The sequence below is a fragment of the Emydura macquarii genome, unplaced genomic scaffold (genome assembly GCF_026122565.2).
Source record: "Emydura macquarii macquarii isolate MOO-44397 ecotype Brisbane River unplaced genomic scaffold, CSIRO-AGI_Emac_v2 contig_1483, whole genome shotgun sequence".
NCBI lineage: Eukaryota > Metazoa > Chordata > Testudines > Chelidae > Emydura > Emydura macquarii.
The window spans coordinates 15711676-15728706 of NW_027131620.1; the positions used below are offsets into that span (position 1 = coordinate 15711676).

At 37.5% G+C, this 17031-nt stretch overlaps 1 protein-coding gene across 10 annotated transcripts in view; it reads left to right on the forward strand.

Moving 5' to 3' along the window:
- The window catches only part of SULF2 (sulfatase 2), a 209140-nt gene that overhangs the window by 44767 nt on the left and 147342 nt on the right, over nt 1-17031 (forward strand). For 8 of the 10 annotated variants that reach the window (XR_010921001.1, XM_067554306.1, XM_067554303.1 and 5 more), the window contains 2 exons: nt 11940-12063; nt 15512-15598. The gene's annotated coding sequence lies outside the window, so the exon portion shown is untranslated. Of the gene's footprint in view, nt 1-11939; nt 12064-14085; nt 14428-15511; nt 15599-17031 lie in introns of all 10 variants that reach the window. The other 2 variants (XM_067554304.1, XM_067554308.1) reach the window with 2 other exon arrangements.

Here is a 17031-nt window from a genome sequence, read left to right on the forward strand (position 1 = left end):
GCAATAAAATGTGGGTACCAAATTTGGGGAAAACCATCTTAGCTACTCTACTTTTTAAAAACTCTTGGGGAAAAAAATATGAAAATAAGTATGAATATGGAGATACAATACCACCACTAAATATGGAGCACACCATGGGATTTTGTCTGTTCCCTTAAAGTTATACAAATACTTAGTGCTTTTTGTAGTCTGCTGTTCACATTGATTTGCACAAGTTTGAAAATATATAAATAGGAAAAATGTATGAATTGACCTCAATGGTCTTTTAACGAAGAAACTTTTCATCATAATACATCCTTCCCTCTTTCATGGTCGAATTAAGTAGTCTTTGTAAGCGATAAGGCCCTTCTAGAGCCCGGCAGGACTTCCTGTCAATTTTCTCCAACCGTCTTCAGTTTAAACAGAGGCATCTCTTCTTGCTGCTTTATTCTTTCTTTGAGAGATGTTTTGGTGAAGAGGTGGGAGGTCACAGCAGATTCTAAAACTGGCAAGCATGGGGCATCTTTGCAAAAGATTTCGGAAACTCTGCTAGACTCACGGGCTCCTTGTAGAAAAGGCTCCACTTCCTGCTCCCTGAAGTGTGCATGGTGCTCTATTATTCTTAATGTGTCAGATTGCCGTGGTGGGTCTCTGAAGGAGAGGAGGTCTGTGAGATGGCTTGAACTGATCCCATTCCAGGCTTTGTGATCTAATACCAAAATTGGAAATGGTTTGGTAGTCAGCTGAAGCCTGTCTAAGCTATAGGACTCCATAATAAATTACCGAGACACATCATGCAGCTGATTTAAAAAAAAAATAAAAATGCTTAGATCAGTTTGTCCTAGTGAGGAGATGGTGCTATGTTGTGAATCAGCTGAGAAATGTGGATTAAATCATCTTGCCAGAGGTAGATGGAAAGAAAGTGCTTCTGGTGGCTTTGGTGTCTCAGTTCAAGGATGATAATGAGACTAGCATGAAAACAAGTCTATGCATGATCTTGACTGGGGGTGGACAGATGCCCTCAAATGAGGATGATGGTATTGTGCGCTAGTTCCTTGAAAGGCTTACTTTTTCCAGTTGGCATTGCTTCAATTTTTTTCTGGTTCAGTTTGAGTCAGCCATTCTTTATCCAAGCAACTTTTTACACTGGGCTAATAAACACATGGAATGTATTTCATCATTGGCTGCAAAACCAGCTATATTTACTGTAGAAAATGTGGTTGAGAAAAATAAAAGAATGGAGAGAAATGGAGCATCTTCCTTTCTATACTAGATTATCAACTGAGAAAAGAGGCTTCGTGAGACTAATTGGTTTAAAAAAAAAAAATCACGTATACATATTGTAACTCATACATATTGTAACTCATAATTTATTCTCCCTGATTGTATTCCTAATCTTGTACATCTCAAACGCCCCTTCCCCCACTTTTTTGCAGGGTATTTAAGAAAACAGCTTGTACTATTAACAACTCTGTTGATTTTTAATAATAATAACTAAAAATTGAGCTCCTGTCTGCTGGGCAATTATGATTCTATGAAACTTCTCACAAAATCTAGAATGCTCGTCTTGTTCTTGGCCAGACTTCCTGTTCTCCTACACAGTTTTGCTCTCTCTCTTGTTGCCTGCTGCCACCCTCCACTTCAGAAGTAGCTGCATTTCAGTGGCTTTGTATGCATTTCTGAACTGTTTTAGGGAGCTTTGGTGATGCTTGCTGGAATATAAATGTAAGATTATTCCTACTCTGTGGTATCTATTGCTGCAGGAAAGGTTCTATAAAAGGATTAATTGTTGCAAAAGTTTTATAAATATTACGTGCACCATTGAATAGAATAGCTATGTAAAAAAGTTAGCATCAAGCTTCCAGGACTACACAGATGGCACTTAGAGAAGTCACAACACTCTGGTCTAGCTAGATCTTATAAGCACATTCCAAATTCATTGTGAAATCGTTGGCGGTTGTCTTTGATAAAATATTAGGGCAAAAACTATTCTGAACTAAATAGTGTGTGCCTCTAATTATCCTTCTATCTCAGAAGATAAGCATTTTTGTCATTTGTAATCACAATTACTGTTGTACAGAGGAACCCAGTGGTAGAAGAAGATACTCATTTACTAATGGCTTTGATACCATTATAATTATGCTAAAAGGATGTTGAAAAGTAAGCCAATTTGTGGTTTTCACAAAAGCAATATTATAGTCCATAATTATACATAGATGTCAAAATCAATATGCAAAGCATGTGATTAAACGACAACCACAGTTGGCATTTGAACATCAGTTTTAATTGAGGCTGCTCCTACATTCTGTGTGCTACAAGGAAATTAATGGCGGTGTTGCAGCCCTTCAAGAAAAATTAATTATCCCTGCTGATTCCCAGACCCTGTGCTTTCTTCCTTACTCTGTACTCTTGTATCCCAGCGGGTTTGGAGAGGCACTGTTTACACATACAGAATATTTCATTGCCTAGAGGAAGGTGTGGGCATTTAAAAATTTACCAGCTGTTTCAGGTCACTTACAGCTTAGCCATTTCTTTCCTTTTTAATGATTTATTTAGTTGGCCTCTCATTGGGCTGTCAGGGGTCTGCAGAGACTTTAACCGTATGAAGAAAAGATCCCAATTTGTCAGCTCAAGAGAAGGGGAGTTGTTTGTAGTTGGAGAGAAAAGGGAATTAGTTCATTTTGTGAGTTTGACAGGTTGGTTCTCCTCAGATGCAGCACTGAAAGAAGAATGGTTGTCAGCCAGGCATTCCTGATTAGAGATGGAAGGGATGTGAAGAAAGCGAGAATGTGCCAGATCAGGAGAAGGCAGCAGAGACTGGAATAGTTTTCCTTTTCTGTGTTCAGCAAGACATGTGAAATGGTGTGTGCAGAGATGGGTGCATGTTCTGTGCCTCTGGAGAGGGGCGGGGAGACTAATGGGAGTTGTCAAAACTAAAAACATACATGAACAGAGGAAGTGATGGGCCTCATCGGCTGCCCCATGGCTTAAGAAAAAAGAGGCCATTTGATGAAATTACAGAAAAGTAACATTAGAATGATAAAAGGGAAATGTCACTTTATGCACCTTGTAGCCAGCCATAGCAATTCATGGGTGCAGGAAATTACCAAGACACATCATGCAGCTGATTTTTTAAAAAAAGTATTAGATCAGTTTATCATCATTAACAACATTGCAGCTAATTTGAGGCAAATCCTCATGCTTCAGGAGTAGAAGCTGATCATTGGCAGAGATCAGAAGGGGTTGGGGTGGGGGACTTATCCCATGTAAATTTCTGCACAGTTGACTGAATGCATTATCAGGAGAGGAGGGAATTTCACCTTTCTCTGAAGCATCAAATCTTGGAGACTGAAGGAGGAAGGATAAAAGATTGGCTAGACTAATCAGATGATCTGGTAAGGCTATTGTTGAGTTACCTTTTAAAACATTAAATGGGAGTGATTATCCATGTGTTCAAAAATAACAGCAACATCAAGTTGTCACACTTGAGTTGGTGACTTCTGAAGGTCTCCCTTTTAATAATGATGTAAAATTCCATATTTTAGAAGGAAGGAGTCAAATTCTGTTCTCATTTGCACCAGTGTACATCTGATGCATCTCCACTCTCGTTATTTTTTATGCACTTTGTAATCTAAAAGAGTTTGCCCACTGTAGTATGAGGTATATGTCTGTAGTTTGTTTAAAATGTTCCTATTTAATAGCAGTATTTGCTATTTAAAATTTTTGCTTTGATCAGTAATAGAATTTCATTTTTCAATCAACACCTTTCATATTTTTAGAGCATTTTGAGATACAAAATAAATGGCTTCTCTTTGATATTCCTCGGGTAAAAAATGCACAGTATGAAACCAAATTCTCTAATCATCTATTATGGAAAGACACTGGTGAGATTTTAGCTGTTTGGATACACTGTAAAAACTCTTTTATTGGATGTCAAAAGCTCCAGATTTTTACCTATTGATCTAAATGTTCAAAAATTGATTCTAAATTTGTATTGCACAAACTTTATGCACATGGAAAACCTCCCATTGATATTTGCAGATGGCACTGATGGAATAGAATGGGTAGAAATCTAAAACCATCGCTTATGTAGAAAAATGGGGTTTTGTAGAAACAGAATTGCTGGGGAAATTTCTTTTAAAAGCAGGAATTTCAGTTTTAAGAGATTTATGTCACTGAATCTTCATGTACGCTTATAATGGTATGTGAGCACCTACTAGTATGGGTTAATTATGAGAACTGATAATTTATGTACAGTAAGTTGAGACTGTTAAAATATAGAGCCTTATTTTTAAGACTCTCATCCTCATTGCGTCTTCTATGATATTTCTATATCTAAGAAAAGATAGTGGTTGGATTTAAACTATATTCTAGGCCTTCTTTAAAATAGCCACTAATTAAATCCGTCAAGTAGGTGTTAATATACCACAGTCATATATAAACTAGGGCTGTCAATTAATTGCAATTAACTCAAAACAAATGTATTCTATTTAAAAAAAAGTATCGTTTTAATCACAGTTAAACAATAATAGAATACCAATTTAATTTTATGATAAATATTTTTTGATGTTTTTCTACATTTTCAAAAATATTGATTTCAATTACAATACAGAATACAAAATGTACAGTGCTCACTTTATATAATTTTTATTACAAATATTTGCACTGAAAAAAAATATTTTTCAATTCACCTCATACAAGTATTGCAGTGGAATCTCTTTATCGTGAAAGTATAACTTACAAATGTAGGTTTTTTTGTTACGTAACCACTCAAACAAAACAATGTACAGTAAAACTTTAGAGCGTACAAGTCCACTCAATCTTACTACTTCAGCCAATAGCTAAGACAAATTTGTTTGCATTTACAGGAGATAATGCTGCCCCCTTCTTATTTATAATGTCACCTGCAAGTGAGAACAGGCATTTGCATGGGATTGTGTAGCCATTGTTGCAAGGTATTTACGCGCCAGACATACTAAACCTTTGTATGTCCCTTCATGCTTCAGCCACCATTACAGAGAACATGCTTCCATACTAAGTTGCACTTTCACAATAGAAAAAGAAATAGTATTTTTCTCTTTTTTTACAGTGCAAATATTTGTAATAAAAATAATATAAAGTGAGGACTGTATTCTATGTTGTAACTGAAATTAATGTATTTGAAAATGTAGCAAACATCCAAAATATTTAAATAAATGGTATTCTATTATTGTTTAACAGTGCAATTAAAACTGTAATTAATTGCAGTTATGTTTTTAAATCTCACAATTAGTTGCGATTCATTTTTTAATCATTTGATAGCCCTAATATAAACCTTATTTTTAGTGTACTGCTTGAATATATATTCAGTGGATTGTGGTGCTGCCATAAATCATCTTTGGGTCTCTTTGGAGGTTTCCCTTTTTTCTGTAATAGAGTTCTATTCAGCATGTGCACTGTGTGTTTACAAAATAGAGATCTTAAACCAAAAAGGCCCCATAAGCCTTTATTAATGGGCATTTTTGGCTTGTAACAGGAAGATGCCGATTAAAGTAGTAGTATATGCAATTGCTTTCCATCAAGGTGATTGAAAGCTTACAGAGATTTTTCTTTTGTCTGTAGAGAGAATGTAGGAAACTTCATCAGTCACTCTCAGGTGCTTGAGCATCATGCACTCCTCAGGATGCTAACCCCTTATGGGTAAATAAGAACTGGGTGGCACTTCATTCCTGAACTCTGCACAGAATCATAGTATGTTTGCATGATCATAGGAATTCAGAGAGGTTGTAGAGTGGCTAGGCAGTCATCCGTGGAAAGGCTTTTCCACTCTACAGGTGCACAAAAAAATTATCAGGGTTGCTATTGATTGACATCTTTATCCAGGGCAGCCTTGGCATGGAGGTTAAGAATCAAATGGGCTATGAAGATTTGTCTTACCCTTTCTCCCCTGGGATGGTCTCTTCTGTTCTCTTCTACTGCTGACTCTGGTGCTCTTAATCACTACTAAATTGATCTTAAAAAGAAAGACTCAGACTTTCAGAATTGCACTCATGCCAAAATGTGCATGCATGTCCCTATACCTCCCTCCCCGCCAACCCGCCCCCCACTTTTTGGGCTACAATAACCCATGTTTGTTGATCTTGGCAGTGTGCGGCGATGTGCCTCTATTTGGCAGTAGTTTGAGAGAATGAAGCTTTGGATGGAGTGCTTCAGGTGTTTCGATTTAGATTGGAGAAGAGAGGAGGGTTTTGTGGAAGCTGAGGTGGAAAAGAGTATGGTGAATTTAAAAAAAAAAATCATTTTTAATTGAATGGATTTTTTTGGAGCAAAGAGAAGCTGCTGGTTTGCTACGGCTGTAATTTGTTATAACTGGAATTGTATTTTTAATTGTTTAACTTGGTATAGGAGATATTTTTAGGTTTTATAGGACAATGTCAAAATAGATAAAATAGTTTGCTTGTGCAGTGACTGCATGTGAACATGTGATAGAGGCATACAGAGATGGCAGCTAAACACTGAACTGTTCGTGTGCATTTGTTGCAATTGTGCATTTAATCTTGGTAACTGCAAATGTAGCTGACGAACAAAAATGGAGCTTTGACATCCTGGGCCAGAACATTTAGAAAAAACAGTGTTTCTGTAACAACCAGCAAGAAATGGTTTTATTTATGTATCTTATCCGTGATACAGGACAAGGAACCTATTACAAGGCATGTAGATGCAATATGGTGAAGGCAGAACAAAACACACATGAACCAATGCTGCAGATACAATGTAGAACAAATGCAGTGGTCCTCGGGCACCCCACCCACCCCAATTCCCTACATAATTAGAAAGTTGGGAAAATACAATTGTCTCTCACAAACACAAAAGGCGGGATGTTTCCAAAACTCTCCAAGATAGACCATCAGAAAGCAAAGGCTGGCAATGAGCCTTGTAGTTTATTTAGAAAGCCCTGAAAGATTTGGGCTTTGGCTTATCTGACCAGTTTATTTTCCCGTGTTCCACCATTGCATTTGAAATCAGCTGAGCCTTTTTTGTTTTGGGGTTGTTTTTTTGTGTGTGTGCTGTCTTTGCATTTGAACATCCAGTAAGAGGAGGTGCTCAGTGGAGGGCCCTTTGCCATGGAATTAGCTGCCCTTCTTAATTCTGCAGAGCCAGTTGACAGTCAGGCCTGGTGCATGGCCTATCTTAAATCCCTGTGAGAAGGAGCGTTCACAGTCTTATTGTTTTGACCAGGGGTGGGAGGAGCATATTTATTCAATTAGTTATGTTTACAGTTTGGTACCGTGCTATGTGACTTGGTGTTGAGCAGTTCTGTAAAAAGATTAAAATATCCAGCAAGGGGACTGCTGTGAGCTCACTATGGCTAGGAGAGGTCTCGGCAGCCAGGACAAATAAAGATCTCCCTGGTCCATATTTATGAAAAAAATATAAAGCAAGCTAGCCTTAGTCAAGGCCACCTGCCATGCAAGGACAAGTGTGTGTAGAATTTAGCTTCAAATTGTCTATTTAGCTCTTAAATTTGTCCAAGTATAACAAAACCCTGAAGAAAAGCTCTTAAGTGGTGTTATTTGAGTGTATCTACTGTATGGAGCTATCTGAAACAGCTGTGCATTTGCTCTTGGTCCCACTGGAATAGCAGGTGTTTTCTTGTCTTTTAGTGATAGATTGCTCTTTGGAGCTGCTCTGGAGTAAAGAAAAAAATGAACTGAAAGATAAATAACAGTTTACAGCCAAACTAGTTTAGAAACTGCGACATGGTGCTTCACCGTAAAGAAGTTTAATAGTAATGTCTGTCTATAATCCATCTCAGAAAGGGAGGGCAATGAAACCTGTAATGTACAGAAAGAGAATATAAAGAGTGATACCAATCATACCTTGTATCATTTCTGAAAGCCACCCTTCAACTTGATGGTGGTTAGAGTGACCAGGCAGCTTCTGTTTAGCTGTTCTCCTGAGCAAATGGCCGTGTGGGTTTCTAGCTCGGGGCATAGTCAGTACCATGCCAGCTGGTTTTAAAGGTGCCAAGCTTCAGCGCACAAATTTGCTGTAACTAATCTGTGGTTTATGCAGATATTTGCTATAATAAAAGCTATTACTCCAGCGAAATGGGAGTGGCATGAGGGGCCCCATCCTGATTACCTTACACGCACAGCTCAGGGTGCTGGAACAATGTGTATAGTGGGGATACTGAGAACCACTGAGCCAAACTATAAACCCTGTATATAATGGAAACCACTTCAGGCCAGAGGGCATGGAAGCACCCCCTGCACCCGTAGTTCCTATGCGTACAGCTCCCAGTGGGAGTTTCACAAAAGTAAAAGGGGAGGAGGATTTTGTTCCATGCCCAAATCCTGACAGAAAAGTGTGTGTGTGTGCCTGCGTGAGTTGGAAGGTGTTTGCAAATGACGTGGGGGATTGCAGGAAGAGAAAGGACAGTCTCATGGTTAACTTAGCTGAATGTTGCCTGGAAAACTGGATTTTATTTCTGCTGCTACCGCAGAGTTCCTGTGTGATGCTGGACAAGTTCCTTAAGCCAAGTTTTTCATAGATGATCATTAATTGTGTGTTTCTCATTTTCTGGGTGCCTAATTTGAGACACTGGGCTTTGAGATGCTGAAGTGCTGAGCACTCTCAGATGCAGCTGAAGTCAATGGGAGGCTGTGCTTTGAACCTGTAAAGTTCTATATAGTCTGGTAGTCTGAAAAATCAGGTCCTAGGTCTCTCAAATTCAGCACCCAAAATTGGTGGATTCTTTTGACATTAATGTCTTTGTGCCTCAGTTTCCCTTTTTTAAAGTGGGGATAATACCATCCTGTTACATCACAGGGCTGTTGTGAGTATAAATTAATTTAATGTTTGTGAAACATTGATGTCATAGTGATGATGAGCACTGTAGAAAAGCCCATGAGGAAATTAATACTGTCTTGAGAGCAGGGTTAGAGTAGTGTGCAGTAAATAAGGCGTGAGGCCACATATTGAACAATGAGGCGGGAAGAAACAAAATATTGTATAGGTGCTCATTAAGTGAGCACCATTCATTTGTTGCACTCCATTAGACAGTGGTCCTGTGGGAAAAAAATAGAATATGATCGTGTAATTAAAAACTATTTAGAAAGTGTATGTATGAGGGATGCAAATTAAGCTTGAACTGGCAAACCTAATTCTGATATTACCTAAATTTTAAGTGCTTGACTTTGCAACTTTAATAGTGTTCTTTTAATGTAGCTTATGCGTTTATATGGATTTGGCATTTTAAATAACACTTCATTGCTGTTTGTCTTGCTCCTAAATATGTACTTTTCAAAAAGCAGGGAGAAAGTGGATGTACAGCCTATTTTGGTCATAAGGATGATGTTGTATGCTCTGTAATATGTTAATTACTGATTTTAGGCACTCTTAATAGGCTCACTGAAATATTTACTGGTATTTCAGATGCATGTCCATGAAGTAATTATAATATGCAAATTGCCTGAGAAGTTTTAAAAACGGTCCGAGTTCATTTTAAAGCCATTCCGAGACACACTTTCCATTTTGTGTTAGTCTCTCTAATTTTCAGTTTACTAAATTACAAAACCAGTAATACACACAAATAAACCATTTTATCATCCCATTCTCATGAAAGATTTAATAGCAGGTGACAGGGAGAGATCTTATTCTGTGACATTGCTACATTATCAAATATACTATTGTACTTTTACCAATACTGTATTGCACTCCACTGCATACTTTGAGCTCTTATTAAAAGCAAACTACTCAGCACATTTCATGATGAGGTATCTTTCATATTTTTTATCATATTTACTCATTTAGTTGCTAATTTGTAAATAATCTCCCATTTATTAGTGTGAATTAGTGAGGTTCTACTGCAGAGTCTGGCATAACAAAAAAGTGGCATCCTGTCAAGATATAATTACCTCCTAATGTTTTAACATAGATTATTATTCAGCAGATAAGACATTCTGTGCCTGACATTTGGGAATCACAATGGTCTAGACATAGCCAGCCATTTATAACTGTGAAGAACAATGGTATGTTGCAAGCATTTGGCAATTAATAACCTATTTTGGCAACAGTTGGAAGTAGCAGCATGTGTGTATCTGAATGATATAAATTCTTCCCATGTCAAACTGCAGAACTGGAACATGAATGCAATAATTGTAATTAAACATATTGTTTATAATTCTATTTTCCACACATTGCTGTCAATGTATGTAAAGTATAAAATGCTTGTAAAGAAAAAGATATTAAATACTCATTTTGCTGCAACTTTTTACCCTGTCTACATAAACGTTCAGTGAAGAAATTCCAGGGGTAAGACACTTGACAAAGTGACAAATGTTGCTGAGGTTTAATCTTGGGATGACTATCTACAGAGAATAATTCTGAATTGTGCTTCAAATCTCAGACTTACACTTGTGACCACATGAGTGGCAGGAGCATTTGTCATATGCAGACCTTTCTTCCATATGAGTTAATCACAGAAGATCTGAAGGAAAATATGTGTTTATTTTAAAAATATTCAATTACTTTTTCCAGCAACACCTCTTTTAAAAGATGTAGCTGGAATCTTAAAGTAAAATTCTTAGCAATGTCCATGAGAGACTTTTCTAGTCACTGAAGAGCTCCTAGCCATACAAACATGATCAAGAATTTTAGTTCCCCAGTTCAGCACCTATTACCTGATGGGTTGGGAGATTTATCAAATTGTACCCAAGTTGCAAAAGTTAGCATTGTCTTCCCTGTTCATCACAGGTGTTATCTGCATAGATGATTTTCAATGTGTCATATGTAATCTATCTTTGGAATTGATGTACCTTGCTATGCAATCCTAAAGCAATCAACTACTGTAGTTCAATTATTAGCTGCTGAATTTTTCATAACATTTCTCCAAATCTTAGCCATATATTCAAACTTTTTATTTCTTAGATACCACAGCTGATTCACATAGCAGTGGGAGTATTGAAAGATAGACAGTTGATTTACATGAATTAAAGATATCTTGTAAGCCCAAGAGCTTTTTAAATTTATAAACAGATGTTAAGCAAGACTAGGTTGCCATGGATAGAAAGTGGACCAATGCCAGCATTTTACCCCAAGGACTTTCAGCATTCCTCTGATTAGCAGGATTAACCAGGTCTTGGCTGTGAGGCAGAAGGGTTGACCATCCTACTGCCAGTTTGATGTTTTAGTGATGCTTATTTTTATTTATTTTTTAATCAAACTGTGTCTCCAAACTTTATTCCATCAACTTTAAATCTCACTAAAACTATCAGAATGTGAATGACAACTAGTGTGCATGGGTGCAAGGTGGTTCCTGACTTAACAGAGGAAACCTGTTTTATCAAGGTCCAGGCTAGGGTTTAAATAACTCTCTCTCTCTCTCTCTCTCTCTCTCTCTCTCTCTGTCAGACAAGCTTAATGGTTCATTTGGGTGATTAGAAGCTACAGAGGGCTAGTTATATATTTGCAGAGAGAAGTCCTTTTTGATGCCAGGCTTTTTGAACTTTGTAATAGAGTAGAGGGAATCAAGAATGTTATCATTCAAGACAATGTTTTCTCAAGGTCCACATCTGAGTGTACTCACAAAAACTTAACACAAAAAATAGTACTGGTTAAATGTGAGCCAATGCAGAAAACTGCTTTTAGCAATATACCTGAATTTGAATTTGCTGGAATTACTTGAGTGTTATCAATCTCCTTCTTATGAAAATTACTAGGGACCCATGCTGTGGATAGCAAGGCTTTCAAGAACTGTTCCTTAATCGCAGATTGTGCTGTGAGACTCCAAAACAAATGAATGCAGTTCATGTTTTTATTTTTCCATTGTGTTGAAGTTATATTTTCCATTTTTGGAAAGTGGGGAAAATGAGGATTTGACCTATAATCTGCAAACCTTGTCCTGTCATGTTTGGGGTGCTAGATACCAAAGCTTATATTTTGGATTTAACTCACTTTGTGGTTTGTTTCCTTTTCAGGCTCTGACTTCCATATCAAGCTCCTACCCCAGCCTGGAAAGAGAAGTTAAAACCCTTGACTTTTACTACCTGCGTGCCAGCCAAGCCACTCCAGGGTACTCCCTTCCTGAGTGATGAGTTGAGGGTATGTGTGTTACTCATTGTTTAATGTAAGATAAGAAATGTACCTGATGAAAAAGAAATGGGGCCCTCTGTGTTAGAGGATATTTGTCTTGCCTTTTGACAGCATGCAGTGTTGCTTGGAAGTATTGTGGATGGGGTGGGGATAAAATCCTTCTACTTTGTTAGCTGGAGGGTTAGGAAATTAGTGTTGGGACTGATGGCAAAAAGCAGCAGGTTCAGTAAATGTGTGACCTAATTTAGGATTTAGAAGGTGGCAGTTTACCATATCTCTGATAATTCACACTTTTAGCTGACAGCGCTTACTCAATATATGTGTATTCTATTTACCAATATTGAAAGGTAGCAGATCTCTCTTCTAAAAATGGCTGCTTGCCTCCTTTCCTGGCTGGACTGAAGGTATAACCCTGGCTATAGCAGCTATCTGAAAAGAGTAAGACTATAATAGAAATAATGGACTGATAACACTAATTGAGTCGTCTAGTCCACTGCGTTGCTCAGGTTCCAATCAACCCCCTAATTTCAGTAAATTTTCCTAGTGCTTTGTCCAGCGTACATTAGTTTTTAAAGGTCTCAGATGATGGGGTTTCTATTTGAGTGTCTAGTCCACATTCTACCCTGATATTCAGCCTAAAATTCCTATTCCTTGATTTCATCTATTCATTGGTCAGGGATGGATCCTGCAGCCATTAAAGCCAGTCAAGGTTTTTGTCAGTCTTTTCGGTCAGAAAAGGAGGTGGTCCTTGGAGGTTTAAGGAGAACAATGACTGACTTCTGGCCAGGCTGCCTTCTCTGGAAGGAAACAGAAGGTTCCTTGTTCCCTCTCTCTCACTCCCTTGGGCACTTGCATAAGGCCAGCCCTCATCTTGGCCTAGATCTAATCAGCTCCATTGATTGCCTTAATCACCTTTTTAATTACTATGCTAAGGAAGTTAGCCACTTCGTAAAGCACAGATGAATTGTCCTGTGCTAGCTAATGAAATTACTCATGTGAGTAAATTGCTCATCAATATGTGTAAGGGATTAATAATTTAGCCCACTGGTATTAATGGTTTCAGTAGATACCAATGATATAGAGCCTGCAGGTCTCTACCTGCCACAGGTATCAATGATAAAAATGAACACACCTGCCTGTTACAAATTTCATCTCTTGCTTTGCCCTCATAGCTAAAGTTAAATTGAAGCAAAGGATTTCCAGGTTTGTTTCAGAAGGGGAGTTGGAAACTCTGCTACATTTGTATAAGATGGAAAGTCGATAAAATGTTCCTCCTAGCTATTGATAAATCTATTAGCGAGGGAGAACCGTGAAAAACTCTGCTTTTGGAATTAGAGTAAGCTGTCAAAAATAAATTAAAAACTGCAAATACACTGATGCTAACACTCCAAAAGAGCCTTGATGTGTGAAGCTGATGAAAATCCTTTACTACACTCATGGTCTATCAGGGGCTTAGGGGATAAACAATTACGATAGTGTGTACTGGTGTGGGAGTCTTCCGTTGAATAAACAAAACACCAAAGTGTTGGAGTCAACCACAGTATCTATCTAGATACTCCTTCTCTACCCAGTAAATTATCACTGCAGTGTGGTAGCCAATTTACTCCAGCTGTAACTTGTATTGAAAGTTAACTAAACAATATCCTATATAAACATGCTTTGAGTATCCTTAGAAAGATGTCTGTTTACTAAGTACTGGCTTCAAAATGTCATCTGGACCAAATCCCTTTTTTTGGAAGAACTGTTTGAGAAGTAGATTACCCAATAGATTTTTGCCACAGACACCATCACTTTTAATATTTTGCTTTCACTTAAATTATCAGACTCTGCTTAATCTCTATTTGTATTTTTTCATTTGTGAATGACTGGAAATGTTTACATCTAGGAGAGATCATTCCTAGGTCTCTCATTTCTTCAAGCAGCCTGACTGTACAGCACACTAGAAATCTGTCTCTTCAGTAAGAGCATTGTTACATGCTGTAAACCCAAAAAGTGGATGTAGCGTCCTGACTGGAGCTTGTTTTGTTGCAGATTTCAGTGAAAACGTTGGGTTTTTTAATGAATTCTGGAAAAACTGGAACGTCAAAAAAGCCTGATTTCCCCCCCTCTTTCCCCCCTGCCCCAATGCACATTTACTGCTCTGGCAGCTGCTGAGTGTTAATATTGTGACATGAGAGATAATCAGCCACTCATCACTCCTGCCTTCCATTTCATTTGCATACTTGAGGAGAGTCACTATTGCCTGATTCTCATGGCAGCGGCTTGACTTATCTCAGACTACCATGAGGTTATAAGAGAGGTCACAAGAGGAACTGTAATGAAATCATACTGTTTTGATAAACTCCTGCTGTGCTCCTTTAGATAGGTCCTGTGGTAAGTTACACTGTTTCTTTTCAAAGGGTAATTATTACTTTCCTGTGAAGTGTTATATGAAAATAAGATACAGAATTACAGCTCCTTTTCATGTATATTGTTTAGGTACTTCTTACAAATTGGGGACTGTGGCTTTCTGAATAATTTACTTTTTTAAAAAAGCAGAAAATTATAGATGAGTCCCTACTCAGTTTTCTGTTACACAATTAAAAAAAAAAAAAGTAATTTAGAAGCTGCAGTAAAATTGAAATCGTAGGGAAAAGCCCACACATACCAGGTTTTGCCTGAGTACAGTTTAGTTTAATTATTTTCAATATATTGGTAAACATGGCATTGAGTGGTGAAATAAGGAGCTTCACAAAGATAAGAATAGAAACTGTTGTCTGTAGTTCATCTGCCTCACTTGTTGCAGAAGTTGGAAGGTTTGTACTGAACGAAGTAGGGGACTGAATGAAGAGAAAGGATGGTCTTGTGGTTAGGACAGTAGAATGTCCTGCTCTGGAGTCTTGAATTCTGTCCCTGCTTCTGTCACTAAATTCCTTTGTGTTGCGGGGCAAGTCACATACACCAGATAGTCACTTCTGCATGTAATGAAGTGCTGTATCAAAATGTATACACATAAGGAGGCCAAATTAAGTTTGCATGGGCAATGTTCATTCTGGCATTTCCTAATTTGGGTGCTTGACTTTGCAACCTTTTCAATCTTAATTTTGTATTGCCTTTTTTTTTTTTTTTTATGGTTGAGTTTATTGATGATCGTAACCTTCACTAACATTAAATGAAGCTTTTTGTCTGTGAAATGTATAAAAATGCATTTGCAATCTGAGGCATGATTTCAAGGAAGCCGCTAAGAAAGAACCCGTAGATACCCCCAGTGAGCCCACTCCTGCCATCTTCATGCACTAAAAACTCCGATTAAAGTCAACAGAACTGAGCCCAATCTTTAGGAATGAACCTATTAGGATATGAAAACTATCAACCAAGAAATAATTTCACAGATGTAAAAAATGTGAGGCAGCCTTTGCTTTTGCCTTTGCTTATGTTAGAGTTTGCTCATATAAACATGTGCCCTCAACTTTTGCAGGCATCAGATGAAGAGATCTGCAAAATATACATCTTAAGCCTTATTTTGAAGGGCAACCTTTAAGAAGACTTCTTAAATATTTCCCAGGTCAGCTTTAATAAATATAATATTGTCGATGGATCAACATAATTCGTTCTTGATAACTCTGCTTGTTCCTTCAGAATGACCTTTCTCATGCAACAGAAACAAGTTTGATTTAATAATCTCAACTAGACTATGCTCTTGGGCTGTGGTACTGGAAATCTCCTAGACATGTTTACATAATTTATTCTACTGTCATAGTAATTCTGGAAGGGTGGAGGGAAGGACTGTTGTCAATCTCTTGCCATAATGAAACATAATGAAATTAGACCCTCTATTGTGCTTAAAGGTTATTTATAAATATAATTTATACAACGTCATATATTTATCTGGGATGAAGAAGCTTGATACCCAATTACTCTTAGTACTGCAAAAGTTTTAACAATGATTGAGTTTCTGCTGAACTGTATATTGCAAGTCCCTAGCAATCAGCATGGATATCAGCATCTCCATAGACCAGAAACTATCCAGTGTGATATCTCTACACACACAAAGAGATGAGACTGACCTAGAAAAGTAGAACCACAAGAAACCATTACCTCAAAAGCAGAAGGGTAGATGTTGAGAAGGGAATATTCTTGCACTGTTGCTGAGATGAAAGAGAGGCACTACAGGTTTAGTTGGGAAAATTCATGCCTGCATAACTTAAACTAAGAAAAGTAGTCATGGTCTCACAGATTATTATTTCTTACTAAGATTTTTCTGAAATCCTAGGATTAAAAGTTAGGATTTTCCCTAAATTAGCAGTCATTGCAACAGCATTGAGACAAAGCCTAAAAAAGTCAGAAATAAAACAAAACTATGACAACTTGGGGGAGTAGAGGGAGGCAAGGCATAGCAACAGTTTTATTTTACATTTAAGTTTAGTAATGGAATTTAGGGTGATTAACTAGAACCTGAACGAAATCCATTTTGTCTGGGCTTGTCTGTGAGAGCATCAGGGAAGCTTGTTGAAGCTTAAATGTAGCTCTGCATACACAGCATCAAGGCAGCATAGGTAAAGGAAATCCGTGAAAAACAATTAACTACAGACTGATTAGAAGACTGATTTTTCACTAGAGAATTATAAAGCTGGAGTAGCCATTCCGTAAATTTTAAATGCATCTGTTGACCTTCATTGCAGTTAAATAGAAAACTGTATTTTTCTCATCTAATAGTTTTTCTGCTCTAAGTCTGTGCTCAGTAAGTTTATTCAACTTCCTCATTTATGTTCCTTTTTCAGTTTATAAATTAGTTTGTGAAAGTATTCTTGGTGAGACACACGCTCCAGTCAGTATCTCTAACATGCTTGCTGTCAATGTTGGAAATACAACATGGAGGCTCAGATGGAAGGTTTCACTCTTATATAAAAGGCACCTTCTTTGAGTCTTGAATGATGTAAAAGAGAGCTTATCTCTGAGGCCTTGAGAAATAAGAGGAGGGTTAGAATTGGGATTAAT